Source organism: Pimephales promelas, chromosome 18 (assembly GCF_988280905.1).
Source record: "Pimephales promelas chromosome 18, fPimPro1.hap1.1, whole genome shotgun sequence".
NCBI classification, from domain to species: domain Eukaryota; kingdom Metazoa; phylum Chordata; class Actinopteri; order Cypriniformes; family Leuciscidae; genus Pimephales; species Pimephales promelas.
Genome location: NC_142786.1, coordinates 26,721,749 through 26,744,123, shown reverse-complemented (window position 1 = coordinate 26,744,123; position 22,375 = coordinate 26,721,749). Strand labels below are relative to the sequence as shown.

Sequence of the window (22,375 nt, the reverse complement as noted above, 5' to 3'; positions counted from 1 at the left end):
TCAATATGTTAATACATCTCCTTGTGTGGGACGGACAGATAATCTATCGTCTGGACATTGTGAGGACAGACATCTGATGGACAGATATTTACAAAATGCCAACTATGTCCTGAAGACAAATGCCTAAACAATGATGTTCTGTTTCAATCATATTTACTTAATCATAAATGTTTAGCTTTTTATGGAAGTCTCTGTATCTTAGCTACTATGCACTTAAATCATGCCATAAACTATATTATATAAAGAAGGAAAAGCAGACATCACAATCAATAGCCTACTAGACTAGATTGAACAAGTGCAGTTAGTGCACTGATGCGCTTTTATCGGTCTAATGAATGATCAGGACTCACTGCGCTGTTATTGGTGGATGACCGAAACAGCGGAGCCAATCAGCAGCCGGGAGGAGGAGGAAAGAGGAAGTGAAAACAACATCAGCACTATCATTCTAGTGCGCTAGAGAAAGGGAGGGAGCGCTCGACTGCAACAAACTCCCAAACATCAATCCCTGGAAGGAGGAAAAGTCGCCTCACCGCTTCAGGTTTGTACGTTTTATTACGCATTGCCCATTCCTCTGTTATCGGTGTGACCTTAGGCCACTTCGTGCTGTTTCATGCTTGCTGGTTGAAGTTTAAGCGCTGTGGTGTGGTGTGCAGTTGTGAGACGTTCGTGATTCGAGAATAGCCCCTCTATTGAGCGCGAGCAGACAGATCGCAGCGGGTGGAGAGTTTGACAGAGCTCAGTGCATGTCTGACTGTGCTTTACTTCATGCGCATTTAACGCATTTAAACACGGACATAGGGTCAAGAGAGTGTTTCAAACATAAGTGGTTGTATTTTTACGATTGATACAATTTATAACAACAAGGTGCATTATTAGAGAGTTCTGCACAATGACAGCGACTTCTCTATTGTGTCTTTTGGGAAGACCAGCGAGATAGACAAGCACAAGCTTTAATGTTTTTTTTAAACTTATTGTATTTATTTAATGGAAGCTGCTCATGGACTTTGGAATGATACTTTGCTTGGCTTTGTATGTATTGCTCGCGATTGTGAGTGAAATACATGTCCAGTTAAAGGGACAGATCACCCAATTCTAGTGTCATCTTGTACTGTATGGCGTTGTTAGAGATTCTTTCCTCAGTTAAACACAAAAAGAGATGCGAGACAGTCTCAGTCAGCCCTTTCTTTCATTGTAGGCAAAAAAGATGCAATGCAAGTGAATGGTGACTGAAGCTTGACAGTTTGTCTTTTGCCTAACATCTCCTTTTGTCTTCCACTAACGTGAGTAAACGACAGATTTGACATTTTTTTGAATGAACGGTCCCTTTAAAATGTTAACGTATGAAATGAAGTTGTGTGGCCTTTATATTACTAAGATGACTCATACGAAAATTGACAAAGAAAACCTATCAAACAAAAACAATAGCAATACACAAACATGAAGAAAAAAACGGAGACTAAAATATGAAGCAGTTTATTCATATATTTCATATTTGGTTTTTATGCAGTTTTGATATTTTGTGCTTTAGTCAGCAGCATTACCGAGGTAAAATCATGCTGTAACTTCAGAATGTGGTTTTGCTCACATTTGCTTGTTTCAAACATTCATATAACATTTCCTATATTCATCTTATTCAAATTAAAGTACACAGAATCTTAATTATGTTGTAATGATTTCAGGATGGTGCTTTTATATTTATTTATTTATTTTTTTTTACATTTTTATCATTGTTGCAGTCCTAAATGAGACTTTTAATCTACCATCAACTCTTTACACACTGTCACTGACATATTGTATTTATATATTTTGGTTTACTCTGGAAGCGTGTCAAAATTGAGGAAGAAATTAAGTCTCTTGAGACTTCCATGCCCTCTAGGAACTAAATAGTTCCTTGCTTTTCATTTGAAAAACTATCAACAGCTCAAACAAATTCTTCAAGTCCTTTTTATACATATATTTGCTGCTTGACTTTGTAGTGGAGGGTATTTCCGATGCATGCAGTCTTGTGGAGTCCAGATGAGAATGTATTTTGTTGCAGTGACTGTCTTTATCCTCATGTCGTTGAGTCACTATTGTGTCTTGAGGGAAGTGTGAGCTCAGCGTCTTGCTCCATTGGTCCTTTAGATCGCATGCATGCGCTCTTGGTCTTCAAACGTAAGCATACAGTGTACGTTATGTGGCATGTAGCGTGTTTTCTGGGTCAGAAATAATTGAGTCACATCACATTCACAACATTTAATGTCAAATGCATCTTTTTTGGTTGTAGACATGATTCTGTATGTTGTGTGCCACTGTGTTGATGTTTTTTTTTTGTTTTTTGTTATACACACTTAAAATAACCTCCATGGAACCGTTCAATTGCACAAAATGTTCTTTACTGTGGAAAAAGGTACTTTAGATAATTAGAATGTTAAAATGTTCTTTCTTTGTTGAAAGAATTTTTTGGGAACTAATTCAATGCCATTGAACAGTTGTTTTTAAGAGCGTATAGTAAGTGAGAAATAGGACAGCTTTTTCAGTGTGTAGAGCGTGAAAGGAGAAGCACCATGGTGCAATGTGTCAGAGCTTGTACTGCTAGGCCTTTGATGAATGTGTGTAATGCCTTCAACTTATCCTGTTTAAAATGTCTCGTGAGGGAAAACATCTCAAGTCACGTAAGAAATGCTTTTCTGCTTTTCATTGTTCTGAGTTCTGGGTTGGAGTCAGGGGGGTTATCATTGTCTCTGTGTGCGGTAGAGGCAGTAACTAAGATCAGATGAGTTTTCTTAGAGAGTCAGAAGTTTATGGAGTCACTGTGAGAGCAGGCTTATTGAAATTCTGCACATAAATGACTTTCTGCAGGTTCTCAGTCTCTCACCTCTGAGTGCAACCTTGCCAATTTATAACAAGTTCTTGGCTGCAAGTGATTCTCTCTCTCTATCTCAAACTATGATTAACTGCTCCTTGTCCAGTGTGCTCATCTCTGTCTTCTCTTTTCTTGCTTGCCACCAAAATAAGCGAAGTTTTGGCTTTGTCTTATTTTGCTGGCAAACATCTCTTCTTCCAGCTGAGTGAGTCTCCAGTGTGAGAAACTATTGTGCACCCATGCAAATTTGTAAAAGACAATTGTATCAGAGGTTGTTGCGTGGAAATTGTCATTTTGACAGAAAAAAAAAACCTAACTGGTCTGACGCCTCATTTATAAAATGCACATGGTTGGATTTGATCTTACTATTTAATTTATTTTTTCCTGTTTTATCCTACATCAAATATAAGGAGTAAAATTAGGGTTTATAAAGGCAGAAAGTGACATAAAAATGTTCTTATACATATGCCGACTAACGAGGCCATTTTTTAAATTTAGTAATTCAAGTTATGAAGTATAATCATAAAGTGTATAATCATAAAGTGCTTTTACATATTTCATTTAAAATGAAATGATATTTATTCGGTCGGACATTTATAAATCGTTCAAAGTGAAATATCAGTATGTGCACGTCTTTATAAATAAGGCTCCTGTCGCATTTATCTTTAAATGATACTAATAGGAATTAGTTAACTAGTTTGGAAACAATCTTTATTTTTGCAAGTGATAACCATTTTAAACAAAGCTTGAGTTTTGGGGCTTTTAGTCCATATCTGTTAACTTTATTCGCTATAGCGTAAAAAAAATGTTGCCAAAAATAATTTTTTTTAGCAGATACACACTTTACCATTCAAAAGTTTGGGGTCAGTCAGTGTGACTTTTAAATTTTTTTGAGGGAATTCCATCTGTTCACAATGGCTGTATTTATTTGATGAAAAATACAGTAAAAACAGTAATAGTTTGAAATGTTTTACAACTTTTAAAATAACGTTTTTTTTCTACTTTAATTTATTTTAAAATGTAGTTTACTTTTTCAGTATTTTCATGAAAATAATAAATAAATCAGTCCATTTATGGACTCTAAAGTCCGGTTTCACAGACAGTCGGTTCAAGGTCCGAATGAGAGTTTCAGTGCAGCTTCAAGGAGCTTTAAACGACACCAGACCATGAATAAGGGTCTTATCTAGCAAAACGATCGCTCATTTAAAAAAAAAAAGTTTAAGTTATGTAAGCTCAAGTCAAGTCATGACTTGAAGGGTCCTAGATAAGACCCTTATTCATCGCCTGGTGTCGTTTAAAGCCCTTTGAAGCTGCACTGAAACTCTCATTTGGACCTTGAACCATTTGGTTCCCATTGAAGTCCATTATATGGAGAAAATCCTGGAATGTTTTCATCAAAAACCTTAATCTCTTTTCGACTGAAGAAAGAAAGACGTGGACATCTTGGATGACATGGGGGTGAGTAAATTATCAGCAAACGTTTTTGTTTTTTTAAAAGTGAGCTACTCCTTTAAGTAAGTCTATCTTTTATAAAATTTCCTTAGAAAAAAGCATTTCTAGTGTGACCAAACAGCTTAAACATGCATTTTAGTCTTGGACTATTCTGTTTGTGAAAACAAGGTAATACGTTTCAATGGTAGTATTTCTCTTTCTGTAAAAATGTTGCTCTTGCACTTCCATAATAGTACAGTATACACATTTTTGTCTAATAAAATCCTTTCTGGAATGAGACTGCGTCCCTCCTGCTAACACCAGCTGCCTGTTGTTATTGTTCCTTATGGCAGCAGATATCATCTGATGGGTATGAACACCCCGTTTGCCCCCAGCATTGCCTGCCTAGATCAATTTCCTGCTTTAGTAGATAATGTAGCTAGCAGTGCATTTAATTATTGCTTCTAGCATTACATTAATTACAGATGCAGACAGGTTTAAATGAAGGCGTTAAAGTCGCATAATACGTGTCGGTGGAAGTGTAAAGCGAATCTGTGATGCTCTCATAGCTTTTTGGCTTGATGCCTCCTTGTTTTGGATGAAACCAGTGGATGTGAGAGTGAAACCAGGTCATTAGAAAGATTTGTTTAGTTCTTCCGTTTCCTATAAAAATGGATCTAGTTCAGTCCCTCGTTTGGACGTCCTCTGTGGCTGGGTTGGGTCGGCGTCATCTCTAGACTGTGCCAGAAGCTTTTCTCGCACCTGTGCTCTTGAGAAGCCAGTGATCCTGTGGCGGTGCTTGTATGTACTAACATTCGGTGGTACTGATTTGGCACAGTCCGTTGTCTCTGAGCGGGCACAGATAGTCTTTGTGAGCCTCAGGTCATCACAGCTGCACTGCGCTCGTGATGGGTCCAGCTGTGCGCTCCAGCTGTGTGCACTTGCAGTAAAAACTTTCTCTCTTGGAAAGCCGTGTGGCGGCTCACTGTCTAACCCTCTGGCGAGCGTTTCAAAACTGCATCATGGTGTTCTCGTCACTTAGCCAAGACTTACTCCATTAAAAGAGCAAGAGGTTGGGATGACAATATTAACAGTGTTGATGTGTAGGGATCAACACAAATCCAGCTTTGATCCTCTCCACGTGGATCATGCGGCTTTTAAGTTGAGCGCTAAATTAATGGCCCGCATCTTGATCTACTTTGGCAGGACTTCATCCTGGGTTAAGATTTGTCTTGTTGCTGTTGTGAGCTGTTGGATTTGCTGTGTTTGCTATAGCTCTGATTCACTGGCTCTCTGTAAACGCACAGACCTGAAGCATCATCTATGGAGTTTTCAAATAGGCAAGTGCAAATTTATGATTTTAAAGTCAATTAGTTTGCTGTAACTGGCATTGAGATTAGTGAGAATGGGTTGATGATAACCTGTTTGTTTTTTTGTCTATTAGTTTATTCATACATTAAAAATACCATTCATATGACATTCTTATATGATCGACATGTTTTTAATGTCTGAATTGGAAATCATGTAGATATTTTGAAACCACTGTAGACACTGCTGTTTTTCCACTAAGAAACGAACATTGTTATTATGTTTTGATAGATACTGTGAAGCTGCTTTTATAATAAAGCTCTATATAAATATACTTGACTGCCTTTAAATGTTTTTTCATCATTATGTGACAATTTTATGTGAAAATGTGGTGCAACTCCCCAAAAATGTAATAATATTTACAGTATAAATTAACTGTTTTAAAAAAGTACAAACTTGAATGGATGTATCATGCACGTTTAAACACAATATAAACAACGTAGGTCTATAATTCCTATAACTATTTTGTGTGTGTGTATGTATATATATATATATATATATACACACACACACACACACACACACACACACACACACACACACGCATGGATGTATATTTAAGAAAAAATATTATTTATATATAAAATATTTATATATAATATAAATTATATATAAATCTATATACAGTATATACATGAAAATATTTATAAAATATATACAAGAATATATATATATATATTATAATATAAAATAATTATATACACTGTTCACCCACATACATTATGTAAACAAAAACTTTTGTTTTGGATGCGATTAATCACGATTAATCATTTGACAGCCCTAATATTTAGTTTTCTTCCTCTTTATCCTGTTTTTCATCCTCATCCCTTCTTCCTCAGTCAGAGACAAATGAATGAAAGGCTCATTATTATGCAGATCTTTTGTCTCTCTCAGGTGAGAAAATCCTAATTATTCACGATGGCGCTGGGCCGTTCACCCCTTCACATATATTGCCTTGGAAAACAAATGTTTTTCACAATTTAAAAGAATCTATTTTGTTATGTGATTGAAAAGGCAGGTTGATTTTCAGATTATTTTGAAGAAAAAAAAACTCTAGGCCACAACATCCATTAGACCAAAGTCTTGTGGACGCATATTTATTATGTGTTTTGTGGCCTTATTTCAGAAACTTTCATTTTTAGTTTTTCAATAACCACGCATAAACAATATTCTCTCAAAAATACAAACATGTACATACATGTTGCTCACATATAATGGTAGCCCTGTTTGTGCTAAATAGAGTGTAATTTCACCTGTGCCAGTAATATGTTTATAAGCAACTGAAAAAAGCACAAATGTCACAGCATGTCAAAACATCTCAAGGACCCCCGCAAACATTTTCAATTAAACCTTAAAATTGACAAAGTTTTTTTTTTTTCTAGGATTGTTTGAAGGGTTGTTTTAAAAGGAACTTGTTTTTCTACCTTGAGACGTGTGTCCTTCATTAGGTGAATTGTATTTTTCCTTGTTTAAAATGGTCTTAAAGTAAAAAGATGAGAAATTTTATTTATTGTAAATACTTTATGGTGAGATTACTACATTTAATGTAGTAATCTCACCATAAATGTATTTAATTAAATACTACTTTTCATATTTATTTTTTAAGACCGGGGAAAATAGATTGAATTAAATGCATTTATGGTGAAACTACTGCTTTTTCAGGTCAAGCTGTGTTAATTTTGACAATGAACCGTGTGCTGTCACTTTCATTCAGAATTTGCAGGACAGCAAAACTAGATTCGGTGCAGAAACGATCTCTGCACTGCTGTATACGCACCGCAACTGGAACGGATCGACGGACTGAATCCGTGTGCAGTGTGAACGCTCTAACCTGTTAACATTGGTACGAAAAAATAAATAAAAATACGCACCGCACACGGACTTCAAGCATTTCATGATTCGCCCACGATTCTGAACAGACAACTTAACAAAATAACTTGTAATATATAAAAATGGTTGACCGGAATGGGCCATTACATTGAAATGTCATGAGAATATTATAAAAGTTTTTCTAAATGTGTATGAAACCACCATAAAAGCAATACATTGACATTGACCCTCTAAGGAACGCATGCATTAATATGCTTCCTTTCTTTGCAGTATTAATAAATTTGGACAAATCTGTCTGCCAGATATGTAAATGTTGGACATATGGATTAGAGAGGAAGTGAAAGTCTGGACAGGATGCTAAAGCATTGCACTATTGTCATGAAAGCTCTGTCTCTTGAGGTCTCAGAAGCTCATGCCATTCCCAGAATGTTTCTTTGCATAAAGAGGAAAACACTGCACCCCCATTTTGCCTTTCTTCCTGTTGATGAGTGTCATTAGACTAATTACATCAAGCCCCAGTAGAGATGTTTGTGTTGGGTGTGTCAGACATGCGCTATAGTGGATAGACTGTACATTACTCTTTTATCCTTCACAAGGTTTCATTTAAAGACGGCTGATTCATCATAGAGATTTGCGTTTCGCCAAGAACATTCTGTGTCTTTTGTGACGGTATCAGGCTGCATTTGGTTGCAATTTGAGTAGGGTGGACATAGACTAAATTTGTCATGGCTGTCTGGCTTTGACTTTAAGCTTTGTGGATAAACATCTAGGATGCTGTAATGTGTTAGCAAGGATTTTTATTCACTGTTCAGTGCTTCTCTGAGATGATGAGACGCTTTTGCTGTGTGATTGTGAATGTGCAGCAGTAAACAGTGGGTGTCTGTGTACACAAATGAAGCTGCTCTTTGGAGTTTGAGCATGCACTGCAGAAATTGAATTGAAGAGTGGACAAATATAGTCAAATTTACATAACTAGTGTGTTTTTACAGATATACAAGAACTTTTGTTGGTGCACTTTTTGGATTTTTAATGGCTTTGGGGATGATTTCTGTGGTGATACTTTAAATCAGGGTGGACTGTAATCCAATGAAACAAAGTAACAAGCTTTTCTCTGCTATTTAGTTAAAAAGAATTACACACTCTTAGTTTTATTCATCTGTTGAATGCTATTAATCACAGCATCTTTTATCATCACCCATTGCAAACTTCATTTAATTGCCAACCCATTTTATTTTTAATTTAATTTATTTTATTTAGACAATCACAGGATGATTGATCACCCATTGCCCACTAATTGTAATTTAAATTTTATTAATTTTGCTGTTGTCATTTAATTGCAGGATCAAATTCCCACCAATTATTATCTGAGAAATGTTCTCTTTCTTTTCATTTAATTTAAAAATATGAAACCACTACTACTACTACTACTACTATTATTTTTATTATACACTCTTAGAAGAAATGGTTCTATATAGAACCTTAAAAGGTTCTATCAGTGCTACGTATTTGGAACCCCTAAAAGGTGGAAGCTTTTGGGTTCATTCATTATCATTTGTTTTGTCCTTTCAGGATAAAATATCTCATATTATTGACAAACATCAAGACCCTAAAATGTATTTATGAATGCATGTGAGTGATCACAAAATTCAAGATATAGCGGTTAGAAAATGTATATATTTCAATATCACACGGAGAGTGCCATTTCAGTTTTTCTCCTCCAAAGATCAGCATGATTAAAATGTGATCAGAACAGTGTAATGAACAATAATTTAATTACAACTACAAAATGTTGCAGAATAATGTAATATATGAATATGAATGAATAATAGCCTAGAATCTTTGTGCTAAAAAGGTTCTTTCTTGTCATTATAGAACCTTTTTTTTAGCATAAAAGGTTATTTGGAGTTGAGTAAGTATACCCTATGCTTCATATATAGAACCCCAATTAACCCTTTTTTTCTACTAATAGTATAAATGTGTTGAATGCTTACGCCTCATTGGTTGACAGAACTCGACCTTTGTTAGGAGTGCTTTTATTCTTAATTCAGTGGACCATCAATAACTATGCATCTTGTACTCCAAGAATAATAGCAAAAACAAATGAACTTTTACCTGAAATCATCTCAATTTTGATTTATCATCCCCTTCCTCATTGTGAGAGCCTCCAGTCTTTGTTGGTTAACCTGCATGCATCTGTGAACCTGATGGTGGGTGTCTATCTAGTGCTTTTTTATATGTGTGGATATAGCGGGCAGATGTGCTAGGCCACTCAGCAGAAGAAATTAATTCATACAGGTTTAGAACAACTTGGTGGTGAGTAAATGATAGGATTCACATTTTTGGGTGAACTATCCCTTTAGTGCACACACATAATGCTGTAACTGTTGTCTAAATGCACTGGAGCTTAGAGTTTAGTGGTACTTTGTGCCTCTGAATTTACAGCCATACTGATTAAAATCTGAGCTAGGGAAGAAGATATGCACATTTGCTGAATTTGCTCTCTGCAGTGCCTTAATCTGTGACAGACTGTGAAGATGAACTTTTTTTTTTTTTTGGAGGTGCTGGAACGTCTCCTCTGAAAACATTGTTGACCTCTGCTACTGTTCTGCTTGGAATGTTCTGCAGGTCGTTTTCTTCACTACTGTTCCACTGTTTCTTTCTTCTCTCTCTCTCTCTGGTTGCTATGAACTCTGGTAGCCGGGGATCTGTCTATTGACCACCTGCTGTAGACATTATCACAGAGTCTGACCCCTGACCGGCCTGTTTCTGTGAGGCATGTGTGAGAAATTGACCTCTGTTCAGTGTCATAATATAATATAATAAATTAGATGTTATTGATTCTACTGACAGGCTTAGTTTTATTTCAACAGTCAAAGTTTTGGTTGCATTTTGTCTGTTTGAATGATTGAAGTTGAGTCATGTTAGTAAAAAAAGCAAAAACTGCACATCCGTCTTCAGCGGAGAGGAAGTTTGAGCTAAAGTCAGGTGAGCTGCTTCCTGTGCCGCCTACGGTGCACTCTCATCTATTTCCTGCTCTAACGGACGTGGAGAATGTTTTTTCCAGAGATGAGTGTTATGTTCTTTCCTGTTTGATGTTTGATCGCATCATAATGACATTCAAGAAGGGTTATTACTCTCTCCATGGACAGAACAGAACCCTGAGAATAACTATTATCGCTGATGTAATGGATTTAAAACGAACAATTGTGTAATAAGAGAATCTTCAGCATTTTGAGAAGAGCAGAGTCGGCGCCAGAGCAGATCTCTAGCAGCGCCTAGAGAAATATTTTGGCGCAAAAAAAAAAAAAAACGAAACACCTTTTATTATTATAATTATTATTTGCGAATTTCCCCACCACTTTTTGCCAGGGTCGATATTGTCCCCAGCACTTGTAAACATCTCGAGGCACTACCAATACAAATAAATAAAACATATCCGGGTTAACTAGCAGAGCATTTATTTGTTAAATAAGAGGCGATGCAGCACGCTGAAATGTGTTGTTTTTTTAAATCAAGTGATCAAAGTGCTCGTTGACTCGATCAGTGGTGCTGATGAGTGTTCTTGTGGCTCCCGCTGCCTCGAGAAACATCTTCACACGGACGCGCGCTTGATCTGTTGCGGAGAAATCTCTATTCGTACCGGTGAAATCACAAAGTAAAATGCACTCAAACATGTCCTTGCTTGACAAACACTGATAAACATAATCGTTTTAATAGGGGGGGAAAAATAACTATGCGAGTGAGGACTAGAACCCAGATTCGCTTGCATGCTAGTCTAAAGTTCTGCCACTGGACCATTAAAGCACTTACAACTTATGGTCGGATTGGATGTATCTATTTCTTCACATGAAAATTCTTGGCACCAACACCAATATTAGATCTCATTAGACAACAAATTAACACAATGTACTATTTAAATAGATTGCTAGACATTTGTTATTGTATAGCCTACATCTGATTTATGATTTAGCATTGTATTAGAAACTGTGGTGGGGGGGGCATCAATGAGTGCTAGGGGGGGCACGGCCCTCGAATGCCCCACGGAAGCTCAAGGAAGGATGAGGCGGGAACCACCGCATATTAAACATAACTTTTAATCGTAATTTAAAAAACCCTTACGACACTCTGCCGTATGTAAACATAATAAAACAACAACTTAAAGTGTCCCAGGCTTGGTCCTCTCCTCACCTCCTCTTATCCTTCCAGGGTTCCTCCGTGGAATTCGAGACTGGTGTGTGGCGCAGGTGTCGCTCATTAACCCTTTCACACGTAAGTTTAAAATATTCTAACTGACCCCCCAGCGTGAGTTTTTCAAGGCGACCGTTATTTAGAACTTGCCACTTTAATGTTTCCATGGTGACGCGTCATTGCTTGTCACGTGACACAGCACAACCAGAACAGAGCGCAGAATGAGTGATGATCTGCTTTTATGTCATTTTTCCTTTTTTATTAAAAATATTAAAAAATGTATTAGCTATATCATGAAACACTGATATTCCGATTGTCAAATATGTGCAAGTGGATGGGTTTTGTTGTTTAGACATCTTTATAACGATCGCGTTAGTTGAGCTGTATGCACAACGGGCGGCGCCATTTTAGTTTCGTTTTCAGTTCAGAGAATCGGATCTGTTGGATTTATAACGTCAATTCATCCACTTCTCACGAAATAGATGATAGTAAGTGGCTGGTGAACTGGGAGAAGAATAGGATCAAATGTTAAGCTACTTACACAATGTGTAGGCTATCTGATATGAAGTGTCATCTTATTATAATTGAAAGGATTATTATTGCCGCTTCCATAGACATCTGTGTGTATTTTACAAACTCAAAAATCATTGTTTTGCTAGTACATATGTGTATTTAAATGTCTGAAACCTAAAATAAACATTATGTGGTTGAAAACACTCAATAGTTGTGTGATATATGACAGCACTGAGTGCGTCTGTCTCTGGCTGAGCGCCAGCCAACGCGCGAGAGCAAGTTTGAATTTAGCAGTTGCTGACGTGTGCACTGCACGTTCTAATCACACCGGTGTGATCGTACGCTCCAGGGACCAGCCAAGACTGATCACACCGGTGTGATCGTACGCGTGAAAGGGTTAACATTCGTCCCACCAGCCTCGCTCCACTCCCAAGGCTCTTGGCCCCACCCTGTTTCTAGCCACATACAAAGAGCTATCCCTTAATCTTTTTACCCTTGGTCCCTTCCCTATTGATTCCTAACCTGCCCCTGTGACGCTAATGACAATGTAAATTCCAATGTAAATGTGTTTTAAATTAGATTTTTCCTTTTCTTTATCATGGACATTCTTTTTTGTCATATTCCCAAACTCAAACAAAAAGGAAAAAAAGCGATGCTTATAATAGATCTACATCAATTGACGTCCTGAGTAATGTAACCACCATGAAGAATAACAGCTGAAAGCAACCCAAATGAATGGGTAGAGTAGGACTGAGGCCCAGAGATGAAAGAACGTGTGGGCACACACACTTGTACACACACATAATGAAGGCTGGCATTGCGATGGGCGTTCCCAGTGAAGGCGGTTTGATTGAGGAGAAGATCCTGAAAATGGACAGTGGAAAGGGCTGTGTTTGCTCTTGGTCTGTGATGATGGGGGGGGGGGGGGATGGTTGGTGAAAGACCAGATACAGCTGGGCGTTAGTGCGGAGCAAGGACAGCTGGCTTTGTGTGTGTGTGTGTGTGTGTTAAGCACAGTGTCTCTTTGTTCCCCTCCCCATCCGCCTGGCACCGACTGGATCATTTAAGACCACAGCCGTTCATTGGCACCTCAGGTTCAGGAACAGCCTGGCAACTCCACAGAACGGCTGCACACTACAGGGAAGATGCTTTGAAGGTTAGAAGGCCCGGCAGACAATAATCTATGCCAGCACTCCCACAGCGTGTAGTGTTTCCATAGCATGCTATTATTGCCCAAATTACAGTGCTTTGGATAATTATATATATGTATTATATATATTATAATGCTTAGTATGGAAGCTTAATCTTTACTGCTGCTGAATGATAGTTCTTCGGGTTTGAGATCTTTTGAAAATCCAGCCTGTCATGGCTCAGTGCAAGTTAAGACATTGCTTTTGACCCTGAAACACTTTGTTTGTGTAACTTGCGAGAGTTTATTTTCATTGCTCTCAAGAATATTTCTACCAGTGGTGGGATATTAGCGGAAAATTTCTGTCACGTTGTTAAGTACTGTAGTTTTGTGCTGGGGATTACAGAGCGCGTCTCATTTCTCAAAGACTTTCTGTACTTGCACTTAAATGGACCGTATATTTGAACCAGATCCTTGAAGTGGGGCACGTAAAAATAGCATCAAATCAATCACGGAATGTTCAAAGTTCTTGCAGGTCTCAATTCGGGATAAATTAACCCATCAGGGATTTCGGTGACATGTTGCTCTATATTTTCAGTGTGTAGAGCTAGAATGGCTGGTCTAAAATGGGTAGACCCTTAACCATACACTGAGTTTAGTATGTAATTTGCTTTGTCATAGTCGCCTTGTTGGGTTTGCAGACTTATTCCTGCTAGATGTGCATGTGTGTTATTAGTGGGGCTTGCTAAGGCAAGAAACACTATCTACTTTTCCCCTGTTAGACCAGAGCGTTCCGGGTGGGGCCAGTAGCCTCGGACCTCGAGCCACAAAACCAAAATCAAGCTGTGTTTCAGTAGTCCTACAGTAAAACGCGCCCTTAAAGGTCTGTTCACACCAGGATGAATGTCTTCGCGTTGTTCGCCGACGTTTAACGCCTTGTGACTAAACAAAGGGCGCCAATGTGAGTGTTCACACCGATGTGTAAAACGCCACGCGTAAAAGCATCATTTTTAGTTTAACGCACCACGTCAAAAACTATCCGACCAATGAGATTGGCGCTTTTGCTCACGTGTTTAAAGCTTCTGAAGTTACAGTAAAACACAACTTGGGGGCGCTCAAACTCAAAATGGTCTTGTCGAGCACACATATGCAATGGCGAAGAAGATATACGCGTCGCCGTCTACACTACACAGCAAGGAAGATGCAAGGCAAGATGAATGTAGAGCTGCTGTTCTCTTTGGTGCTAAAACAAAGAACTAAATGACAAACGCGAAAGGTACTACAAACATCTCGAGAAAAGAGAACTGTTATGGAGTGATATTGCTGAGCAAATTGGCGCCATCTAATGTCAGGGAATGAATTTGCATGTTCACTCGGCTCATCGTCAGCGAAAATCGCTTGGGTGTGAAGACAAAAAACACGTTGAAAAACGCTGACGAATAACGCGCGCTGATATTCGTCCCGGTGTGTACGGGCCTTAACACTTAATCACGCCTTCATAGAACAACGTCACACAACCCCACTGTTTCACAAGCATAAGGAAGCTAGCGGAAAACTAACTAACTGCATATCAAATATGCTGAATCAAACTGCATATTATTATTTCACGTAGAAAGAGAACATGCATACTTATTCAGTCGTGCCTGTTGTCAATGAGTTGTGTAAGTGTTCACAGCAATGCACAAAATGACTTCCATTAAGTCTTAAACATATAGAAAAATACTATTAGAATATCATATTTCATGTCATATTTCTTAAGAATAAATATGCATTTTTATTAATTTTCTAGGAAATGATGCGATCTGAGGATGTTTAAGCGATCTCTCCCTCTTCAGTCAGAGCAATAGAGTGAGCTCAGGACAACAGTAGTTATGAGTTAACCGGAGTATACGTATTTTTGGGAAAGTAAATATCACGGTACGCTGATGAATCAGACTGTAGATGTCAAGTATGCATACTTACTTGCAGACCCCTCCAGCAGAGAGCCTGGGAACCCCCACATCATTAGCAAACTGACGGATGCCATTAATGTTTACGTCGCGTAATGGTTGTTCATGTTATGATACTGAAATGGAGCTGGTCCAGCAGCTGTTTATTTTCCATGTTGTCCGTGACTCCTGCTGTTATGCATGTCCTGAAATCACTGCGTGTACTGGTACATTACGCTGACTGCTCATTGCAGAATTCTCATTATTCTCTGAGCAGAGTAATCTATATATCACAGATTAATATACAGAGTTTGTATTGATGAACTAATGTTGAATCATTGATAGGTTGAGTTCACTATCAGTTTAAATCATTGTTCTGTTTGTTTGACTGACTTCCTGATCTGCCCTACAAGGCAACATTGACTCAATCAATGCAGTTAGTTTGGGGGCAGGGCTATATATTTGTCTGTCCTATGGAAGAATGTGTTCAGGAATTATTTTTAGGGTTCCCATGTTTAATGAAAAACCTGGAAAAATAGTGAATTGTTATTGTAACTGAAATGGGATTTATTTAAAGTTTAAAGACGTCATGAAACGAATGAAGCGAGAGATCTTTTCTTCCATATTGTGTTGTACATCTGTGTGTGACTTTTGGCAACGGAAGATTTCATTTTGGCGTTTTTTGCCCTTTTTTTGTGATAATATAGTGTAGAGTAGCTATATACAGTAGACTGGAAGCAAAGTGAGAGAGGATCGGGAAATATCCGCGAGCCGCGAAATCATAGGAATTCATTGGTGGAAAAAAATTGGGGGAAAATTTGTTTATTAATGCTTATAGTAGAAGAATTACAGGGTTTTTACACAAGTTTCTGTTTGTACAAGACTGGATTAGACTAGTTTTTGGTGTTGTGATTTTTTAATAATAGTGAGGGAATGGTGTGTGTAGCCCCTAGCATTGTGTTTTCTCAGTCCTTTTCATCGACACTCACAATAGTACACAAACATTCTGTACAAATGATTTGAAAGACTGTGTAAGTTCATGTTGAAACCTGTCCAAATAATATCATCTTTTCTCCAGATTTTAGACTGGGTTTGTCGTCAACTTTCACTCTCGTTGTGCACGTATTCAAGATGATCAAAGAATCATGACCAGACTTTTTATAATGTTTCGCTACAAACAGAATGGCTGTGGTTGTCTGCTGGCATGATACAATTTTCAGGTGTTTTTCTGTCATTTTTTATTATTTTTGGTTATTTTTATGGGTGGGAATTTGCAAAAAGGGATTTATAATCTCAACAGACGAGAATAGAGAGTTTTGTCATGATCCTCCTCGACAGACATAAATAGAGCCATGATGATGATGATGATGATGATGGTGGATGTGTCTGGGGAAACAAGTTCTTCCACTTCCCTTTTCTTTTGTAAGTTTACACAAAACCAACTTGGAAACTAGTCTTTTGTTTTACTTCCACAATTGCTCAGTCTCAGATATTGTGTTTTGGATGCCTGTTCTGGAAACTAAATGCATCACCGATACTAAGATAAGATACTATTACTAGTTCTGTTGTGATTTGAACAAACCCTTAACCCTGAGGAATAATTCATGGATAACTTCTCCCACACCGTTTGTGTGATAGACATCAACGATGCCTTAGATTTAAGGGTGGGCTGCTGGGCTCTTTTGAATAGTCCCAATTTACATTTTCAAGTTGCTAAGTGGTTTTTACGGTGTACTATGTAATTGTTTATATAGGTCCTTTTGGCAATTGTAGTTTTTCATTATTTAATGTAATCTAGTATAATACTATTTAACATTTTGGGGTCTCTTATAAGTCATGCTCACCAAGACTTATAGTATTTTTTTATAGTAAAAATAGTAATACTGTAAAAAAATATTACATTTTAATTAATAACTATATTTTCAAATGTTATGTATTCCTGAATTTTCAGCATCATTATTCCAGTCTTCAGTGTCACATGATCCTTCAGAAATCATTCTAATACGCTGATTTACTACAAGGGTTGCGTATCGAGAATCGAGTATCGATTGGAACCGAGACTAACTTTTCGTTTTTCCCGGAATCGTTCAAAAGTTAAAATTTCGATACCTAGTTTCGATATTCACAGTCCGCCGAGCGGAAGAAGAAACCGCTGAACAACACCAACGAAGAAGCATCTACCGGAAGTGTTGGCATAACCACGCGATTTGAACATGAGTACCTTACGTCGGCGATCCAAAGTGTGGCTTCACTTTTCTAAAAATAACGAAATCTCGGCAAAATGCAAAATTTGTGACAAAAGGAGTATTTTTACAGAAGGAGTATTTCCTTCAGAAAGGATTATTTCCTTCAGAAAGGCCGTTGGTTAGCAAGGTTAGCTAAACTTTTTTGACCCTGCCTCTTAAAAGAATCGGAACCGGAATCGAAACAAGGAATCGGAATCGGAATTAGAATCGTTCAAATTCAAACGATACCCAACCCTATTTACTACACACCCTAACATATATAACGTATAACATAAAACATGATTGGTACATGTTGTTATTTAGTTTTAGAATCATTGTCAAACAAGCGTTCCTTTACTCTGATTATCTAATGCTTGTTTTTCATTGAAGAGCATGTTTCATAACCCACGTGTTTGTGTAATTCAGTATTATATATATTAGATATTTTAGCGCTCTTACTATTTCTGAAAGAACAGTTTATGAACAATGCCGCCCACTCCATCCCACTCTATGTTAAGTGCTCCTGAGGGCAGCGCATGGCCTGCGTTTAACATTCATCAGTGGTTGTAACAGTTAGACTCTGCTGCTGCTGCTGCTAAATAAAGGTTTTGTGCTTATCTCCGGAGAGTCCCACACCTCTTCCATCTCCTCGGCCTGAGGCCATCTTCATGTCAGAGACTATACAAATGAACACGGTTCCCATGGTTTCCCAAACAGGGTCTATCCATCAGGGCTGGTGTCAAACGGTCAGAGACTGCCATTGTGTAATGCTTACAACAGGCAGAGGTCAGCGGCACATTTTCAGCATGGATTCGCCCATGGGCTGTTCCTCTTTCTGAGAAGAGAACTCATTCATGAGATGTGTTCATTGATTGTATTCCATTAGCTCAATGCCAATAAGTGATCATTTGAAAGTTTTGTTTCATTTTCTTTTACTCATGTGTTGAAGATCATAAAAGCTTGCATTGCTTTGATGATGTGCCTTTGTTAATCTATTCATGAAACTCATTCATGAAAAAAAGTTTACAATGTGATATTTGAAGGAATTTGATTATTTAAAGAAATTTTAAATATTTAAAGTGCACAATAATTATAAAAAATTGTACAATTTTGATATATCGCAGGATACTGCTGTCACTCTGCTCCCGCTACCCGGGTACATACCTGTCATTGTTGTTGCAATTCCATTTAGTGACACAAGAGGCACTGAAAACTGGCTGTGGTATTTGTGCACTTTGCTTCACTTGGAGTGAAATTTACAGCCGTCAGTATGAGATCCAAGTAGTGTTGGATGCTGAATTAGTAACTGATGTTGCAATGCTGATGCGGAGCTTTTCCTCTAAAACCTCTCTCTTAATCTCTCTGCTATGTCTGTTTGCCATCGATCTGATCCAAGAGCTGCACTGGCCAGGATCTTGTGGGGATGTTTGGGGAAATTGTTTGAATTTCTCTCATCCCATCCCATCATTACTAATTCATTTTAATTTAGCCAGAGCAACCAGTGTAATGAGGTGAGGGTTGATTTAAGTATCCTTAAATGTTCCAGTTCACTTTGTGGGATGTGGTGTAGGGGGGTGGGAGCTGGTCAACATGGTGATTTTTTTAGTGTTTGTGTGCATTGGCATGTGTGCGCAAATTGACTTACCAGAAGTGGTTCATGTTAGGGCACTAAGGCAATTCTTGTAGTCCACAAAAATAATCAACTTCCTCCATTTCTTTTGAATAATAATTATTTTGTCTAGTTGCTCTTGTTGATTTTTAATTTTATTAACCTTCATTCATCCCCAGCCACTCATCTTGCCCAGTCAGGATGATATTCTGATTCCCCTTTAATAAATTTGAATTATGTACTTAAAATCTTGAATTAATGATATCTGCACTACATTCATGTTGGTTATGTTCTGTTTACCCTAAGGGGATTATTGCTGCTCTCCCTGCTCTTATCCATTCAAGGCTTTGTGTCTCGCCCAGAACAGAACCATTCCTCCAATCGGTATGCTTATTGTCAATCATATTTGACGATAGTGGTCCGGACAGAATTTGCATTGGGGAGCATAAGAGACTTCTTACAAAAACATTAAGAATTATTATTTATTTTTTTTGGTTTCTATAACTTTCTACAAATTCCATTAGTATAATAGTTGTATTAATGAATAGGGTTGGGTATCGTTTGAATTTGAACGATTCTGATTCTGATTCCGATTCCTTGTTTCGATTCCGGTTCCTAACGATTCTCGATTCTGATTCTTTTAAGAGGCAGGGTCAAAAAAGTTTAGCTAACCTTGCTAACCAACGGCCTTTCTGAAGGAAATAATCCTTTCTGAAGGAAATACTCCTTCTGTAAAAATACTCCTTTTGGCACAAATTTTGCATTTTGCCGAGATTTCGTTATTTTTAGAAAAGTGAAGCCACACTTTGGATCTCCGACGTAAGGTACTCATGTTCGACTCGCGTGGTTATGCCAACACTTCCGGTAGACGCTTCTTCGTTGGTGTTGTTCAGCGGTTTCTTCTTCCGCTCGGCGGACTGTGAATATCGAAACTAGGAATCGAAATTTTAACTTTTGAACGATTCCGGGAAAAACGAAAAGTTAGTCTCGGTTCCAATCGATACTCGATTCTCGATACCCAACCCTATTAATGAATGCTTTTTTTTTTGCTGTGTAATAGGGGATTGTCATGCTTCCGGGTTTCATGGGCGGGATTTGTCAACTTTGTGCATGTCCACTTCCGACGCAGTTCAACAATGCCTGAGACGAATGCTATATATGTCACTGCTCTGTTCCACTTTGTAAATCTAACCACCTACAACGCCAACCCTACTTAAGTTTTCATGGATTCCAGACTGAATTGAGTATAAGGAAGAAGTGGATTAAAACTTTGAAATAAAACAAGGTAGCACGTTTGTTTGCAGCCGGCACATTAGTGAATCAGACTAATTTACCAGGGATGCCGTATAAATAAACTTAGTGTAGTCCTTCATCAGTTCGCCAGCGAGATCGGTGATTCAACAGAAGTGGCAGTGCACAAAGATCACTGAATCCGGAAGTACTACGCATCAGCGTGATAATCCCCTATTGGGTTGCAAGAAGGACGTGTTTTTTTTTTGTTTTTTTTGCATGGGTCTGGGAATGTGGTAACTGTGTCTCATGTATATTGACTGTCATGGGTCTGATCTAGAGAGTTTCACACTGGATTGAGAAGTCTGTGAGCAGAAAGTCACATAGCCAGTGACTGAATCATACTCTCTCCACCTCCATCTCTCGTCTTGCACCCACAAACCCTTTTATAGAGGTGACAAGGTATTTTTTTTCAGATCCTGTAGTCTAGTCTTAGACCTGAAACAAGCCACTTCGCTTGCCAATAAATGTCACTGTGACCAAACTCTCGGCTTATGCTGCATTATATTTAGACGTTAGTCATCCTCTCAGTGTTAACTCTAGTATTCCAGGAAAGATTATAACTACAGTTGGCAAATAGCATTATATCCTATTCACAGCATAATTTCTTAGTGAGCTATTTGGTTTCACATTGTTATTGGAATGGAAATGCAAAGAACTAAACTAAAGCTGCACATTGATTTCCATGGTTTAAAAAGAGGGGAAAAGCATTATTGCATATATCTTTTTCTAATCTTGCAGCATCTGTTACTGTCCTCTTTTAAAAGCTGTATTTTTCCATGTAGATTAAAGATGATTACAATTACTGCGGTATAGTGTTTAGATGGGCGGCTGGGCTCTTTTCCCATCTGCACTGGTGCTTTTTAATTTGAATCTGTTGAAAATCAAAAGATCTTTTGAAAGCTTCATTGATTTAATTGAAAAAGACTTTGCTATGTGTAATTTAGAAATACACGCACAATACAACATAACAGGTTTAAATACATTTTTACAAAACAAAGTGGTTTAAACAATTTTGGAAGCAGCTAAACAGATTCAATTACCAAAGTGAGATGAGCTTGAATAAATCCAGAGCAAGTGTTTCCATGTGCAAAAGTGCTCACGAGCCTGTGTCTGCTTTTGGCAAACTAACTCCCCAGGCTGGATTGGGTGACTTAATCAGGTTTGTCAGAGGCAGGACAGCGTGTAGGGGGTCTCATTGCTCCTGGGGAGGGGTTTAGGTACCAAACACAAGGAAGGGCTAATTGGAACACAGCGCATCATGCATGCATCTCCAAGGAGACAGCTGGCTCCTCGACCACCAAGACGGGAACATCGCTTCTAGGTCAATTGTGTTTTTTTCTCTAGTCAGGGGACTTTTTTATTTAAGGTGAGATGAGAGGTTTGTGTGCTTATTTTTCAAGGGTAAATGTATATGGACTTGCGGATTGTTTTTATGGTGCTTTTATTCATGACATTTTTGGAGCTTGACAGTATTGGTTGTAATTTGCATTTGTTGCAAAAGAGCAGCGTGAACATTTCTGTAATACCTTCACAGAAGTCAGTTATACAGGTTTAAAATAGAGCCCGACCGATAAAGGATTTTGAAGGCTGATACCGATACAAATATTTTGGGGGTTTAAAATCTGATATTCCGATATATCGGCCGATATTTTTATTTATTTTTTATTTTTTTTCAGAAACGCGCAACAAAACATTAACAGATTTCCCTAACATAGTTTTTTGTAGTTATTTATGAGTTTTAACTAAAATAATATGATAAAGCATTTTAAGAAGAAACTGCCTTCTAAAACCTACTATTTTGCGATTTTACCGATTTCGTCCGTTTTTATTTTATTTTTGAAATATTAATTTATCGGCCATTATAACTGCCGATACCATTATTTTGGAAAATGCCTAATATCGGCCGATAATATCGGCCGGCCGATATATCGGTCTGGCGAAACCAATAGGAGGGTGAGGAAATGATCTTTAAAGTGTATTATTCATTTAATTAGTGATGCACCAAGCATTTTTGAC

At 37.9% G+C, this 22,375-nt stretch overlaps 1 protein-coding gene across 4 annotated transcripts in view; it reads left to right on the top strand.

Annotated features, from left to right (window-relative positions):
• The first annotated feature begins 402 nt into the window (after positions 1-402).
• Positions 403-22,375, top strand: part of elmo1 (engulfment and cell motility 1 (ced-12 homolog, C. elegans)) — a 96,490-nt gene continuing 74,517 nt past the window's right edge. For all 4 annotated transcript variants that reach the window (XM_089123272.1, XM_039680545.2, XM_089123271.1 and 1 more), the window contains exon 1: positions 403-538. The gene's annotated coding sequence lies outside the window, so the exon portion shown is untranslated. The remainder of the gene's footprint in view (positions 539-22,375) is intronic.